The following is an 18357-nucleotide window of genomic DNA, read 5'->3' on the forward strand; positions in this document are numbered from 1 at the left end:
CTAGAGAGCAGGCTCAGTAGTTGTGGCACACGGGCTTAGTTGCTCCAAGGCACGTGGGATCTTCCCAGACCAGGGCTCGAACCTGTGTCCCCTGCATTGGCAGGCTGATTCTTAACCACTGTGCCACCAGGGAAGTCCCTCTGCTCTAATTCTTATTATTTTTTCCCTTCTGCTAACTTTGGATTTAATTTGCTTTTCTTTTTCTAGTATGCTAAAGTGGAAGCTTAGATTATTGATTTTACATCTTTTTTCTTTTCTAATATATGCATTCAATGCTGTAATTTTCCCTCTAAGCACTGCTTTTACTGTACTTTACAAATTTTGACAAGTTAGGTTTTCATTTTAATTTAGTTCAAAATATTTTCAAATTTCTATTGAGATTTCTTCTTTGACCCATGTGTTATTTGGAAATGGGTTGTATTTCGGAATTCTCCATCTACTTTTTGTTGTTGTTGTTATTGATTTCTAGCTTAATTCCATTGTAGTCTGAACGCATACATTGTATGATTTCTACTCTTTTAAATTTGTTAAGGTGTGGTTTTTGGCCCAGAATGTGGTCTATCTTGGTGAATGTTCCATGTGAGCTTGGGAATAATGTGTATTCTGCTGTTGTTTGATGAAGTAGTCTATAGATGTCCATTATATCTAGCTGGTTGATGGTGTTGTTAAGTTCAACTTTGTCCTTGCTGATTTTTTGCCTGCTGGATCTATTTCTTTTTTTTTTTTTTTTAACATCTTTATTGGAGTATAATTGCTTTACAATGGTGTGTTAGTTTCTGCTTTATAACAAAGTGAATCAGTTATACATATACATATGTTCCCATATCTCTTCCCTCTTGCGTCTCCCACCCTCCCTATCCCACCCCTCTAGGTGGTCACAAACCACCTAGCTGATCTCCCTGTGCCATGCGGCTGCTTCCCACTAGCTATCTATTTTACGTTTGGTAGTGTATATATGTCCATGCCACTCTCTCACTTTGTCACAGCTTACCCTTCCCCCTCCCCATAACCTCAAGTCCATTCTCTAGTAGGTCTGTGTCTCTATTCCCGTCTTACCCCTAGGTTCTTCATGACCTTTTTTTTTTTTTCTTAGATTCCATATATATGTGTTAGCATACGGTATTTGTTTTTCTCTTTCTGACTTACTTCACTCTGTATGACAGACTCTAGGTCCATCCACCTCACTACAAATAACTCAATTTCGTTTCTTTTGATGGCTGAGTAATATTCCATTGTATATACGTGCCACATCTTCTTTATCCATTCATCTGTTGATGGACACTTAGGTTGCTTCCATGTCCTGGCTATTGTAAATAGAGCTGCAATGAGCATTGGGGTACATGACTCTTTTTGAATTATGGTTTTCTCAGGGTATATGCCCAGTAGTGGGATTGCTGGGTCGTATGGTAGTTCTATTTGTAGTTTTTTAAGGAACCTCCATACTGTTCTCCATAGTGGCTGTATCAATTTACATTCCCACCAACAGTGCAAGAGGCTTCCCTTTTCTCCACATCCTCTCCAGCATTTATTGTTTCTAGATTTTTTGATGATGGCCATTCTGACCAGTGTGAGATGATATCTCATTGTAGTTTTGATTTGCATTTCTCTAATGATTAATGACGTTGAGCATTCTTTCATGTGTTTGTTGGCAATCTGTATATCTTCTTTGGAGAAATGTCTATTTAGGTCTTCTGCCCATTTTGGGATTGGGTTGTTTGTTTATTGTTATTGAGCTGCATGAGCTGCTTGTAAATTTTGGAGATTAATCCTTTGTCAGTTGCTTCACTGGCAAATATTTTCTCCCATTCTGAGGGTTGTCTTTTCGTCTTGTTTATGGTTTCCTTTGCTGTGCAAAAGCTTTTAAGTTTCATTAGGTCCCATGTGTTTTTTTTTGTTTTTATTTCCATTTCTCTAGGAGGTGGGTCAAAAAGGATCTTGCTGTGATTTATGTCATAGAGGGTTCTGCCTATGTTTTCCTCTAAGAGTTTGATAGTGTCTGGCCTTACATATAGGTCTTTAATCCATTTTGAGTTTATTTTTGTGTATGGTGTTAGGGAGTGTTCTAATTTCATACTTTTACATGTCCTGCTGGATCTATTTCTGATACAGGGGTGTTGACGTCTCCAACTATGATAATGGGTTCATCTATTTCTCTGTGCAGTTCTATCTGTTTTTGCCTCACTGGTTTGATGCTCTGATTTTGAGCACATACACATTAAGGACTGTTATGTCTTTTTGGAGAATCAACCCCTTTATCATTATGTATCATTATGTATCATTATGTTATGATAACCTTCCTTGGTCTGAAGTCTGCTCTGTCTGAAATTAATATAACTACTCCTACTTTCTTTTGATTAGTGTTAGCATGGTATATCTTTCTCCATCCATTTACTTTTAATTTATATGTGTCTTTATATTTAAAGTGGGCTTCTTGTAGACAACATATAGTTGGGTCTTGTTTTTTCAGTCCACGCTATCTCTGTCTTTTAATTGTTGCATTTAGACTCTTGATATTCAAAGTGATTATTGATATAGTTGGATTAATATCCACCATATTTGTTACTGTTTTTTACTTGTTATCCTTGTTCTTTGTTCCTATTTTTGTCTTCTCCTCTTTTTTGGCCTTTTATGGTTTTAATTGAACATTTTATATAATTCCATTTTCTCTCCTTTCTAAGCATATCAGTTATACTTTTTTTTAAAACTTTTTTTAGTGGTTGCCCTAGAGTTTGCAATATACATTTGTGAAGAATCCAAGTTCACTTTAAAATAAGACTATACTGCTTCACAGGTAGTACAAATACCTTATAATAACAAGATAATCCTAATACATCCCTCCAGTCTTCTGTATTATTGCTGTCATTTATTTCACTTATACATAAGCATATACATATCTCATTTTATTGCTCCTCACTTCATTGCACTTCATAGATATTACGTACTTTACAAATTGAAGGTTTGTGGCAACTCTTCATCGAGCAAGTCTATGGCACCATTTTCTCAACAGCATTTGTTTGTTTCGTGTCTCTGTGTCACATTTTGGTAATTCTTGAAATATTTCAAGTTTTTTCATTATTATTATATTTGTTATGATGATCTATGATCAGCACTCTTTGATGTTACTATAATGAGTTGCTGAAGACTCAGATGATGATTAGCATTTTTTAGTAATGAAATATTTTTAAATTAAGGTATAGACATTGTTTTTTTAGACATAATGCTATTACACACTTAATAGACTGCACTATAGTGTAAACATAACTTTTATATGTACTGGGAAAACAAAAAATTTGTGTGACTAGCTTTATTGCAATATATGCTTTACTGTGGTCTGGAACTGAAGCTGCAATATGTCCAAGGTGTGCCTGTACACACACACACATACACACAGGCATAATAGTTGAATACAGTGTTGCTATTATTATTTTGGACAAACTATTATATGTTAGATCAATTAAGAATAATAAAAATTAAAGTTTTAATTTTACCTTCAATTATTCCTTCTCTGATGCTCTTCCTTTCTTTATATAGATCTGAGTTTCTGACCTCTATAATTTTCCTTTTCTTTAAAGAACTTCTTTTAACATTTCTTGCAAGGCAAGTGTACTGGCAACAAATTCCCTCAATTTTTTTTTTTTTGAGAAAGTCTCTATTTCTCTTTCATTTTTGAAGGATTCTGTTGCAGAGTACAGAATTCTAGATTGGTGGTTTTCTTTTTTTTTTTTCACTCAACATTTTAAATATACTCACTCTCTTCTTGCTTGCAGGGTTTCTGAGAAGTTGGATATAAATCTTATCTTTGCTCCTTTATGGGTAAGGTGTTTTTTTTCCCTTTGATTTCTTTCAGGAGTTTTTTCTTTATCTTTAATTTTCTGTAACTTGAAAATAATACGCTTAGGTGTAGTTTTTTTGGCATTTATCCTGTTTGATGTTCTCTAAGCTTCCTGGGTCTGTGGTTTGGTGTCTGATACGAATTTGGGGAAATTCTCAGTAATTATTGTTTCAAATATTTCTTCTGTTCCTTCCTCTCTTTCTTCTCCTTCCAGTATTCTCATTATGCAAATATTACATCCTTTGTAGTTGTTCCACAGTTCTTGGATATTGGGGGGTAGGTTCAATCTTTTATCTGCTTGCTTTTCAGTTTTGGAGGTTTCTATTGAGATATCCTCAAGCTTAGAGATTCTTTTCTCAGCCATTTCTAGTCTACTAATAAGCCCATCAAAAGCATTCTTCATTTTTGTTAGTGTTTTTGATCTCTAGCATTTCTTTTTGGTTCTTTCTTTGTTTACATTGTCTATCTGTTCTTGCATGCTGTCTACTTTATCCATTAGAGTTCTTAGCATAGTAATCATTGTTGTTTTAAACTCCTGGCCTGATAATTCCTACATCCCTGCCATGTCTGAGTTTGATTATGATTCTTGCTCTATATTTTCAAACTGTTTTTTTGCCCTTTAGTGTCTTGTAATTTTTTCTTGATAGGCAGGTATGATGTACTGTGTAAAAGGAACGGCTGTAAATAAGCCTTTAGTGGTGTGGTGGTAGGGTGTGGGGGAAGGGGATGGACTCTATAGTCCTGTATTAGATCTGTGGAAGAATGTTGCCTGCAATATCAGTAAACAAAAGATGCCATCAAGCCTTCAGCCACTGCAGCCACCCTCAACTGTGTCCCCTGAGGGGATTCAGGATAGAGAAAAGCAGGGTACTTGCCCTTAAGGTGCGTAACAAAGGAATGATTTCAATGAGCCCAGACTCTTACATTTTTCTATACTTAGAAAAGTGCTAAATTCATTAACTTGAGATGTCTGGTTTTCTTTAATTAACAGCAATCTTTTGATGTTCCAACTACCTGGTTTTTGCTGCAAAAACTCCTATATATCCTGGCTCCTCCCTTACTTCTTTGGAGCAGTCCCTCAGAACTATCTAAGAGGCTGTCTTCTGGGTTTAAGTCCTCAGAAATTCCTCCAAATAAAACATAATTCTCACCTTTTAGGTTGTGCATTTTTGGGGGGTTGACAGATCTCAGACTTTAAGGGAGACCTGTCCCTCTGGACTGTGAACTTCACATGTGCTTCTCAGGTTTTTTTTTCTCCCCCCTAGGTGGGACAAGATGGCTTGAGTGGACTGGAGTTGGGTATTTCCCTTTTCCCAGGTGGAAGGCTAGAGTTGGCTGTATTTATTTCCCTTCTCCAGGTCAGTTAGGCTCTGATAAAACCCCAGCAAGTTAGGCTTTAGTTATTAAATAGTTTCTCCTGAGGGCAGAGCTTGTTAAGGAGAAAAGAATGCTCCAGCGTATTTCCTTTTCCCCTCCCCTTGCTGGAAGCAGGAGGGGATTGTTCTCTGACATTCACTATGAGAACCTGGTAGAGATCCAGGAGGTAAAACTCACAAAAGTCTGGGGGACCCCTGATGGCTGGGTCCCCCTGCAGTTTTAAGGATGACAAAAAATATGTTACAGATGAAGGAGCAAGGTAAAACCCTACAAGACCAAATAAATGAAGAGGAAATAGTCAACCTACGTGAAAAATAATTTAGAGTAGTGATAGTAAAGATGATCCAAAATCTCAGAAATAGAGTGGAGGCACGGATCGAGAAAATACAAGAAATGTTTAACAAACACCTAGAAGAACTAAAGAACAAACAAACAGTGATGAACAACACAATAACTGAAATGAAAAATACACTAGAAGGAATCAATAGCAGAATAACTGAGGCAGAAGAACAAATAAGTGAGCTGGAAGATGGAACGGTGGAAATAACTGCTGAGGAGCAGAATAAAGAAAAAAGAATGAAAATAATTGAGGACAGTCTCAGAGACCTCTGGGACAACATTAAACACACCAACATTCGAATTATAGGGGTCCCAGAAGAAGAAGAGAAAGAGAAAGGGTCTGAGAAAATTTTTGAAGAGATTATGGTGGAAAACTTCCCTATCATGGGAAAGGAAATAGCCACCCAAGTCCAAGAAGCACAGAGAGTCCCATACAGGATAAACCCTAAGAGAAACACACAAAGACACATATTAGTCAAACTAACAAAAATTAAATTCAAAGAAAAAATATTAAAAGCAGCAAGGGAAAAGCAACAAATAACATACAAGGGAATCCCCCAACAAATAACACACAAGGGTTATCAGCTGATTTTTCAGCAGAAACTCTGCAGGCCAGAAGGGAGTGGCAGGATATACTTAAAGTGATGAAAGGGAAAAACCTACAACCAAGATTACTCTACCCAGCACTCATTCAGAGTCGAAGGTGAAATCAAAAGCTTTACAGACAAGCAAAAGCTAAGAGAATTCAGCACCACCAAACCAGCTTTACAACAAATGCTAAAGGAACTTCTCTCGGTGGGAAACACAAGGGAAGAAAAAGACTCACAAAAACAAACCCAAAACCATTAAGAAAGTGGTAATAGGAACATACATATCGATAATTACCTTGAATGTAAATGGATTAAATGCTCCAACCAAAAGACACAGACTGGCTGAATGGATACAAAAATAAGACCCATATATATGCTATCTACAAGAGACCCACTTCAGATCTAGGGACACACACAGACTGAAAGTAAGGGGATGGAAAAAGATATTCCATGCAAATGGAAATCAAAAGAAAGCTGGAGTAGCAATACTCATATCAGATAAAATAGACTTTAAAATAAAGACTGTTACAAGATATAAGGAAGACACAGATGTAGAGAATGGACTTGAGGACATGGGGAGGGGGAAAGGTAAGCTGGCATGAAGTGAGAGAGTGGCATGGACATATATACACTACCAAATGTAAAATAGATAGCTAGTGAGAAGCAGCCACATAGCACAGGGAGATCAGCTCAGTGGTTTGTGACCACCTAGAGGGGTGGGATAGGGAGGGTGGGAGGGAGATGCAAGAGGGAGGAGATATGGGGACATATGTATATTTATAGCTGATTCACTTTGTCATAAAGCAGAAACTAACACACCATTGTAAAGCAATTATACTCCAATAAAGATGTTAAAAAAAAAGAGATAAGGAAGGACACTACATAATGATCAAGGGATCAATCCAAGAAGAAGATATAACAATTATAAATATTTATGCACCCAACATGGGAGCACCTCAATACATAAGGCAAATGCTAACAGCCATAAAAGGGGAAATCGACAGTAACACAATAATAGTGGGGGACTTTAACACCCCACTTACACCAATGGACAGATCATCCAGACAGAATATAAATAGGGAAACACAAGCTTTAAATGACACAATAGACCAGACAGATTTTATTGATATTTATAGGACATCCCACCTGAAAGCAGCAGAATACACATTCGTCTCAAGTGCACATGGGACATTCTCCAGGATAGAGCACATCTTGGTTCACAAATCAAGCCTTGGAAAATTTAAGAAAATTGAAATCATATGAAGCATCTTTTCCGACCATAGCACTCTAAGATTAGAAATCAATTACAGGAAAAAACCCGTAAAAAACACAAACGCATGGAGGCGAAACAGTGCACTGCTAAATAACCAAGAGATCAGTGAAGAAATCAAAGAGGAAATCAAAAAATACATAGAAACAAATGACAATGAAAACACAGTTACCCAAAACCTATGGGATGCAGCAGAAGCAGTTCTAAGAGGGAAGTTTATAGCAATTCAATCTCACCTCAAGAAACAAGAAAAATCTGAAATAAACAATCTAACCCCCTGCAGTTTTAAACTCTCAGACTTGGCCACACGGAGCCTCCAGCAATTCGTCAATTATAGCTTAGGTTTCCCTGCCCAGCCCTGGTTCCCACGGAAGTTTCTGCTCAGGTAAGTTGTGATTCTCCTGCATTCACCCATTAGTCTCTCCCATTTGGTGAGCAGCAGTCTGCCCTGTGACATCATTTCTGTCACGGATCTAAGAAGAGTTGCTGGGTTTTCAGTCTGTTCAGCCTTTTACTTGTTAGGTTGGAGAGGTGACTTCTAAGTTCCTTACATGTTGGACTGGAAACTGGACCTGTATTGTTAGTAATCTCTGAGATCCTTTAGGCCAGAAACCGTGTCTTGAACTTTGTCATAAACTCAGCAACTTACATAACGCCTGGCACATAATAGGTGCTCAGCTAATACTTGTTAAGTGAGAGAATAAATGAATGAAAGAATGAGTATTGGCAAAACAACTCACAGATGTCCTCAGTGAGATCTTCAAATGTTTTATAGCCTCCTCATGAACTCCCCAATTCTTTGCCCAAATGTATAGTATCAAATATGGGAAAAGAACTATTTTCCCTCCTAGTGGAGACTTACAAGTTTCTTTCATGCTGGACTGGAAACTGGAAGTTTTGCTTTCTTAAGATTTTTTAGATGCCATTTTAAGATTGCTGCCCTCATTTATGTTTTTGTTTCTGATATTTTGTATGCCCTTGGTGTTTTCTTCCTTTTGATTAATTTTATTTATTTATTGTTATTGGTTTGTAACATTATATGTTTCATGTGTATAATATTACATTTCGACTTCTGTATACCCTACAGTGTGCTCACCACCAGGAGTTTAGTTTCCATGCATCACCACACAGTTGATCCCCTTTACCCATTTCACCCTCCTGCAACCCCCTTCCCCTCTGGTAATCACTACTCTGTTCTCTGTATCTATGTGTTTGTTTGTGTTTGGTTTGGTTTGTTGACTTACTTTGTTTTGGTTTTGTTCCACATCTGAGTGAAATTGTATAGTATTTGTCTTTCTCCATCTGACTTAGTTCACTTAGCATAGTAACCTCAAGATCCAACTATGTTGTTGCAAATGGCAAGATTTCACCTTTTTTAAATGCCTGAGTAGTATTCCATTGTGTGTGTGTGTGTGTGTGTGTGTGTGTGTGTGTGTTTCTATACCAACCACATCTTCTTTATCCATTCATCTGTCAATGGGCGTTTAGTTTGTTTCCATACCTTGGCTACTGTAATAATGCTGCAGTGAACATAGGAGTGCATATATCTTTTCAAATTAGTGTTTTTGTATTCTTTGGGTAAACTCCCAGAAGTGGAATAGCTGGATCATATGGTAGTTCTATACTTAATTTTTTGAGGACTCTCTTTATACTGTTTTCTATAGTGGCTGCAGCATGGTATTGGCAGAAAAATAGACACATAGATCAATGAAACACAATTGAGAACCCAGAAATAAACCTGCATATATATGGACAATTAATTTATGGCAGAGGAGCAAAGAACATACAATAGATACAATAGAGAAAGGATAGTCTCTTCAATAAATGGTATTGGGAAAACTGGACAGCCACATGCAAAAGAATGAAACTAGACCACTATCTCACAAAAATCATACACAAAAATCAACTCAAAATGGATTGATTTGATTATAAGACCTGAAAACATAAAACTCCTAGAAGAAAACATATGCAGTAGATTCTTTGACATTGGTCTTAGCAATATCTTTTGATTAATTTTTATTTTAAATAGTGTTTATCTTATTTTTCTTCCATTTCTCAATTTAACATACAGTAAAATTACTTTATTTTTGGTGTATAGTTCTATAAGGAGTCCATAAACCACTTTCTAGTGTCATTTTCCTGAGTCCCTCCCTCTCCACCAACTCCCTGGTCCTTTCTGGTTCCTAGGGCTCCCCTATTCGGTCCTCTGGACAGAAAGCTGGGACTTTCGTTACCTTGTTCTGCCGTGTACCTCTTGTGATTGTGTCCATGTCTGGAGTAAAGAGAAAAAAAGCAATGGTAGTTTGCCTCACCCTTTTGGTACTACATCTTCCTGAAGAGGAAGGTTCCCCTCTCTGAGAGTATTAGGCCTCCATGGGTCCCTGCTACTGCTACTGTCAGTGCTGTTTCCCCTGCCATCACAGGATTGCTTAGGGGTGCCAATTTGGTGGTACTTTGAATTCTTATTTTCCAAGATGTGTGCTAGCACTTACTTTACAGAGTTCTTAAATAGCTGCTCCATGCATTCTGTCCAGGTTTTATAGCTGCATTCAGTGAGAGAGACAGAATGGAGTGTATACATCTTAGCAGGAATGGAAACCAGCCCTTGCTGTTTTTTAAAATCATTTGAGAAAATTTGCCTTTAATTTTTGGATCTAGAAATGTGACAATGGAGTGATGTAATTGACTCAAGGTATTAAAATCATCTATGAATTTCCACCTATATCTTAGTATTCATTGCATGTATATATCCAATCAACCCCCAGAGGCAGATTTATCTAGTTGACCCACAACTGCTCATAGACACATGAAGAAGCTCTGCTGAGACCAGAACTGCCCAGCTGAGCACAGACTGAACTGCCAACCCAAAAAATTGTGAGCTAAATAAATGATTGTTATATTATTAAGCCACTAAGCTTTGAGGTAGTTTTTTTTTTTTTAACATAGAAATAGCTGATTCTGTAAGCAAGTAAAACAAAAGCATTAATCCATTGTGCTGTCTGATTAAAAAATTTTTTCTGGGTGTTTCTGCATGTCCAAGTGTATGATGCACAAAACTTAGAAAATAGCACATCTAATGGTATCACTAATCATTTTGTGCACAGTAGAATATAATTCAGAAAAAAACGTTTTCCAGTAACTTAATTTCTAGCAGAAACTTTGTACCTGGGACTTATAGCTTGGGCACATCTCAAAATCCTTCCATTTCAACTACTGAAAATCGTTGGCAGTCTATAAGCATCATTTCAACAAGTTTTGTTTAGATTTTTGAACTCCATAGACCTAAAATTATGAAGAAGTTGAAAGCATTCCTGTAAAGTCTGTTTTTTGTTTTGTTTTTTTTTTTAAGTCTGTTGTTTTGAAGTTTGCTTAGTGAGAATCAATCTTTGGCTATCTCACTTGTCTCTAATACCTTCTCTTTATAGTCACTACAATCTTTATCACTACATTTGGATAGAACACAATTTATCATGGGTGTTGTGCATGGTTTTGAAAATTTTCTTCGTTATAAAATTTTGAGATGGAAAAGTTGACATTTAGCTTTTATTACAGCTTCATACACCATGAAGGATTTTCAAATAAGGCTTTTTCTTAAAACATTCATTATAATTAAATAATTAAAAATCAAATATAGTCCTTAAAGGCTATTTTGCTTACTGTTATGAATGCTAATACAAAAGACAACTCTACAAAGGTTAGAATATGGTATCTAATTTTTATTTTTCTCTTTAATTTAAAAATTATTGGCTCAAAGAAGACGATACTTTTAAAGTTATTTGGTCACTTCAGGTTTTCTTAATAATTGTGTTGACTTCATATGTTTCCCTATTTAACTGTAAGTTCCTAATAATTATTTTTGAACATAAAATTGAAAGTTTTCATAATCATCAATAAGTATCATAGCATTTTACTCCTGCCATGATAAATATGCATTTATACTTCAAATGACTGAGAGATTTCAACATATAAAGCATATAAGGAAATTTTTCACTCCAACTGACGTCTAGAATGCTTACCTATATTTGAAAATAAATGTTTAGCTATTAAAAATAAATGCAGGTGATATTCTTTGTTCATTTTTTCTGACATTTGGAGACTGATTATAAATGATGGTAACATACATGATTCCATTCTGCACGTGTTCCAGGATGGCAGAAATGATATTGAGGTCGACATTTGGCCTTTAAAAGAGTGAGGCCATAGCTGAGAGATTTCGGCCAAATACTTCAGTACACCCCTACAGTTGACATTCAGTAATTCCCCTGCTCCAGAACTTTCCTGGATTATGTGACTTGAAAAAGTTCTGGGATGATTTGTATCCATAGCAGCACACAGAGGAACATCATAAAACCGTGCTTCATTCAGCTCCACTTCCACACGGCATCATGTGTTTTCACTAACACCCCATACCTGCCCCAAGAAACACTAATCTCTTCCATTTGTGAGCTGGGTTCTTTTAAGATTAATAGGGGGGACAGTAAGTGGGGAGTGCACCTGTAGTGGGGAAAGAGAGATACTAGAAAGAGATGAACGAACTTGACTAAGAGAGGATATGAGAAGAACCAGGGAGGACTCTGGTTTTCTTTAGAGAATAGAAGGCTGCAGAGGTAGGGCATCGTTTGAGTTATTAAACGATTGTTGGAGGTTACTCATTGTTTCTAATTTCCCCTAGGTATGGGTGTGAAAATTGTTAAGTTTTAAGGAAAACACTGTTTGATGGAAGAAGCCACATTAAATGTTGAAGAAAGTTGCTGAGGCAGGATCTCAGGAGCAGTGAGGAGGAAAAACCAATGGAATGATGATATTCTCTGAAACCAGCAAACATTCTTACTAGGCAGACTTTCCAGTTTGATGTCTTTATGGTTTTGTAAAAAGTGAGAATCACTCTGCTATAACAAAGCACAAAAGATGGGTTTCCCTCAAGCTCCTGGTTGTCTATTGCAGATTAAAAGGAAGGCCTGCTGAATGCAATGCGGTTTCCTGGATTGGATCCTGGGACAGAAAAAGGACATTAGTGGAAAAAACTGGTGAAACCTAAGTCTGGAGTTTACTTAATAGTAACGTACCAATGTTGGTTTCTTGGTTTTGACAAATGTACCATGGTTATATAAGATAGTAACCTTGGGGGAAACTGAGTGGAGGTAAATGGGAATTCTGTGTACAAATTTTCTGTATATCTAAAATTACTATAAAAACTTAAAAATAACTAAAGCTGGGGGTAAAAAAAGAAGGCTTCAATTTGAAAGAAGGATGCTGGGTTTTGGTAGAGAAGTGTTGCCTTTGGGGCAAGACAGACTCAACAGAGGTCAGATTAGAAAGATGAAAGGACTGCTCTAGATATGGACTAGAAAGTGAGGTGATGGAACACAATTAAGGAAAGAAGTAGGCAGACTCGCCTTGGGGTACTTAGTATAAATTTTAAGGAAAATACCTCAATAGTAATATGCGTATTATAATGAAATAGTAATGGTTGGCCTAATACAAACTCATTCTCTAACATAGGTTATCCTTTAGTCATTAGCCAATGTTCAGTTCACATGGAACTGATATTTGCCACCTTTGGTGAGAGTTACAGGACACCAGATATATTTCTTCCCTTCTTCCCTATAGATGTGAGCTGCAGTTAAACTCTAGTTTTTGAGTGAGATGGTTCAATTTTTTTCTTCTTAGCGTGTTGTTTCGTAGTATCAAATTCTGCATTTAAAAAATTAAACAGCTTCAAACATGATCATAAACCACATCCACCTTTTTTTTTTAAACCCACATAATACACGAAGCATGCTTTGGTAATGAGACTAGGCCTTCTTCATGTCCCCTGAGTCTGTAAATGATGGCTGGGCCTTAGATCACAACTTCTTGGATTTCTGAATGGTTACTACGCGTGTAACAAGTCACAAGACATTCCACCACCTAGCCTGCTCTCTAATGCTAGGTGTGTAAATTGTGCCAGCCAACCAGTTTAGTTGCCTCACTCCCTTTTGGTAGACTTGGATAATGGAAGGTGGACTGGGTAAGATTTTGGTTTTAGATAGTAAATAGTGTCTCAAGCCAGCTTAAGCAAAAAACCTATACATTGTCATTTACGAAAAGGAAATGGTGGAGGCCTCATGGTATCTACAGGCAAGAATGTAGGTGGGTCTCAGGCGGAAACTAGAACCAGGAACCAGAAAGCCAGCAAGGAACCCAGGAAGCATACTCTCTTTTGGCCTCTCATCTTTGCTTCTCTTTGCAGAATGACTTTCTTGGTTTCTCTGTCTACACAGAGACTGACTGTCTGACTCTAGGCCCCATGAAAAATTCGCCAGAGAGAAAAATCTGATTGGCTAACTCTGGCAGACATGACACTTAGTCTAATAAACTGAAACCATGGAGGCAGAGTCACACAGTGTAAGCGTGGCTTCCTATCCATATAAGTAGAAGAATAGTACTGAGAGAAACAAGAAGTGCTGTGAGCTATGCAGGCACCTCGCAGGTTATCTACTAAAGGAAATGGTGATAACCATAATGCAGAGCAGAAAGAAGAGATCTGATTGTTGTGTGAAACCCACACAAGCACACAAACCATGTGATATTGAACATCCTCTTAGAGTTAAGCATCAAATATTGCTTCAATTCCTCAAAGAATATTGAATATTTACTTTGTGCATAGGTTTGGCTAAGTACCATGGGCAGAAAAGAAGTATTGGATATGGTCTCAGCCCTCACTTGAGTTAGGAAGATGTGTCTATGAGAAAATAAACCAACACTACAAGGGAGTATAATATTAAATATCAAGTAGTACAGATGTTAAGTTCTACTGGAGTTCATGTCTAGAATTAAAACTTTTTGTTTATCTTTTGATTCAAGGTCCATCTTATTAATGGGGCAAATGCATACTGGTGTTAGTTTTATCTTATATAGTATGAAGACTGTAGGGGCTATGGGAGGGCATAGGGTTAAAAGTCCAACTACTGTGTCTCAACAAGGAAGTTGTTTGAAGAAATCTGTGCAGCAGTGATCTAATTAAGCCCAGCACCTCCAGGTCCTGCCCCACCATAGGTGGGCCAAAAGACACAATCTCATCCCCTCTGGTCATTTTTATGAACATTGCTCCACAAATTCCTTTTGAAAAAAGCATGTGCTATCTGGACTACCCTATTTGAGTGCAACTGCTCTTTGGAATACCGTATGATCAAGCATACCTTAGCATAGATTGGTTTATCTTATCCTAGAGACTGGTAAACTTGGATGAGAAATCCGAAAAGATCTTGAGTATAGAGTATGGGCAATAGCCCCTTTGGGGGTCTGTGGAGGTGAATGATGAGGTGTAGAATGAGATGGTGAGAGGCCACTGGAAGTTACCTCACTTAGTTCAGGTTGTTGCCAAGTGTTCTGAAGTCTCCCCTAACTTCGGTTCCCAGAAAGCTTCTGTAAAAGTCTTAATGGCAAAGATTAAACCCTCTGTTGTCTTTTTCTTTTTCTTTTTTTAATTTTTATTTTATGTGATCCTCTGTTTTCTTTTTAAAGTCCTATAAAGGCTTATACTCATACCAAGTTTCCTCATTCTTGCAGAATCCTATAAATAAATCTTCAGTTGACTGAAGGATCAAGATTAGGGAATATACTGAGAAAAAGACACTCTAGCTCCGCCAGAAGAGCCAGTCATCTGTGTAGCCTCTTCCTCCCACCCCAAAATAGCTCTCTGGCTGGTCTGATGCCAGGAAATTTCTTATTAGAGTCCTTGCTTTGGGGTATTATTAACCAAGCCTGGCCAAGATGGTGTTCAATAGTATTTGTTGTAAGATATGGTGATGACATCAGGGATTAGCATGAATGTGTCTCAGTTTAATGAGATCAGATTACCCACATAAAAGATGCTGGGTGGGGGAAAGCTGGTAAAATATGTCATGGTTCTATTTATTCTATGACAGTGTAAACATAGGACATTTTAAAAGACCAAGATAGAAAGTAAAAACGGACCATGAGCACCATGTCAGAGAGAGGCTTACCACTACCACATCACACTGCTTCCCTTCTCTTCAATGACATCCCAGCCACCTGCCGATTGATGTCTGCTAATAAGACCAGTGGTGGAGGCTGAACAGCTCTGCCAAAGTGAAATATACAAAGCTACTGCTCATCCCTCCTCAGCTGTTCCAAACAAATCATCAGAGGGTGGAAATAACTCAGTGGCTAGATTGCCTGCTTTGACTGGTTCAAAGCAATTTATCCAGATAAACCTTCCTATTTCCTCCATCATTCCGTGAAAAATACCATCAGAAAAGGTCATGCAAAGTAAATACACTAGGTTTTAAGGAAGTCTTTATATATTCCACTTCGAAGAAATATGTTTAAGAGAAACAAAATGAATTATGGAGTTTTCACTGCTGGTTTTAACACAAATCAACCATGTCTTCATCACCTGGTAATAACCTCACCTTCTTTTGTTTCTATAAAATTAGATAGTGGTTGTATATGGTGAAAAGTATGCTGATAAACCAAGAGGAAAAATTTTAAAGTGAAATATTGAGATTAAAAAATTACACGGAGAACTTGGAGGACAATTTGACAGAATTCAAGTCAACCTTTGTCATTTTATAATACAGTACAATTGACTCCAAGGACTGTGTGTCTAAACCAGATTAAAATGACTAGTCCCTGGAGAGAAGGGATTTGAATGCGTAAGTACTTTTCTATGTCAGCCATATTTTTAGTAAAATTCTGAGAAGACTTTAAAGCTCACATTTGCTACTAAAATTTTTATTTTTTAGAAATGTAGCTCATGCAAATAAAGGTCTCTTTGGGCCCAAATGAACATTATTTTATGAGAGGAACTGTCTCTAGTTTCAAAACTATACCATAAGGTACCTATCAGTATAAGAAAACAGTTAAATTATTTAATTTATTTGTCCAATCAAAACGGCACCATATCTGACTTAATTCCATTATAAGAATTTCAATACCCTGCTATTACAGTATTGATACCCTGCTGCTTTTATGGTATGCCTTATTAATACACTAGCAATGAATTCAGAAAAATACACATGGAACTAGAACCCTATTATCCTCCACTGATATTGTCTACTACGGTTCTGCTGATTAAGGAGGTGGCTCATTTTCCCCTCCCCCCTTTTCCCTTTTTTGTCCCCATCCTCACCCCTGCCCAGTTCAGCAAAGTGTACTAGACCAATGGGATGGGGTGGGAAGGAGTGATATATTGGTTGGAGTAAACTTTTTTCTGAAAAATTGCTGAATGCAAACCACCTCAGGGCAGTATAAAAACACCTGTAACAGAGGAGGAGCTTCAAGATGGCGGAAAAGTAAGACGCAGAGATCACCTTCCTCCCCACAGATACATCAGAAATACAGCTACACGTGGAACTGCTCCTACAGAACACCTACTGAACGCTGGCAGAAGACGTCAGACCTCCCAAAAGGCACGAAACTCCCCACGTAACCAGGTAAGTCAAAAGAAAAAAGAAAAAAACAGAGACAAAAGAATAGGGACGGGACCTGCACCAGTGGGAGGGAGCTGTGAAGGAGGAAAGGTTTCCACACACTAGGAAGCCCCTTCGCGGGCGGAGACTGCGGGTGGCAGAGGGGGGAAGCTTCGGAGCCACGGAGGAGAGCGCAGCCACAGGGGTGCGGAGGGCAAAGCGGAGAGATTCCCGCACAGAGGCTCGGTGCCGACCAGCACTCACCAGCCCGAGAGGCTTGTCTGCTCACCTGCCAGGGCGGGCGGGGCTGGGAGCTGAGGCTCGGGCTTCGGTGCTAGCCGGGAAGGAGTCCGGGAAAAAGTCTGCAGCTGCCGAAGAGGCAAAAGACTTTTTCTTGCCTCTTTGTTTCCTGGTGCGCGAGGAGAGGGGATTCAGAGCGCTGCCTAAACGAGCTCCAGAGACGGGCGCGAGCCGCGGCTATCAGCGCGGACCCCAGAGACGGGAATGAGACGCTAAGGCTGCTGCTGCCGCCACCAAGAAGCCTGTGTGCGAGCACAGGTCACTCTCCACACCCCCCTCCCGGGAGCCTGTGCAGCCCGCCACTGCCAGGGTCCCGTGATCCAGGGACAACTTCCCCGGGAGAACGCACGGCGCGCCTCAGGCTGCTGCAACGTCACGCCAGCCTCTGCCGCCGCAGGCTCGCCCCGCATCCGTACCCCTCCCTCCCCACGCCTGAGTGAGCCAGAGCCCCCGAATCAGCTGTTCCTTTAACCTCATCCTGTCTGAGCGAAGAACAGACGCCCTCAGGCGACCTACACGCAGGGGCGGGGCCAAATCCAAAGCTGAACCCCGGGAGCTGTGCGAACAAAGAAGAGAAAGGGAAATCTCTCCCAGCAGCCTCAGGAGCAGCGGATTAAAGATCCACAAACAACTTGATGTACCTGCATCTGTGGAATACCTGAATAGACAACGAATCATCCCAAATTGAGGAGGTGGACTTTGGCAGCAACGATATATATTTTTTTCCCTTTTTTCTCTTTTTGTGAGTGTGTATGTGTACGCTTCTGTGTGTGATTTTGTCTGTATAGCTTTGCTTTTACCATTTGCCCCAGGGTTCTGTCTGTCCGTTTGTTACTTAAAAATTTTTTTTCTTAATATTTATTTATTATTTTTTATTTTAATAACTTTTATTTTATTTTATCTTCTTCTTTCTTTCTTTCTTTCTTTTTTTCCTACCTTTTATTCTGAGCCGTGTGGAGGACAGGCTCTTGGCGCTCCAGCCAGGCGTCAGGGCTGTGCCTCTGAGGTGGGAGAGCCAAGTTCAGGACACTGGTCCACAAGAGACCTCCCAGCTCCACGTAATATCAAATGGCGAAAACCTCCCAGAGATCTCCATCTCAACATCAAGACCCAGCTTCACTCAACGACCAACAAGCAACAGTGCTGGACACCCTATGCCAAGCAACTAGCAAGACAGGAACAAAACCCCATCCATTAGCACAGAGGGTGCCTAAAATAATAATAAGGCCCCAG

The sequence above is a fragment of the Eschrichtius robustus genome, chromosome X, assembly GCF_028021215.1.
Source record: "Eschrichtius robustus isolate mEscRob2 chromosome X, mEscRob2.pri, whole genome shotgun sequence".
NCBI lineage: Eukaryota > Metazoa > Chordata > Mammalia > Artiodactyla > Eschrichtiidae > Eschrichtius > Eschrichtius robustus.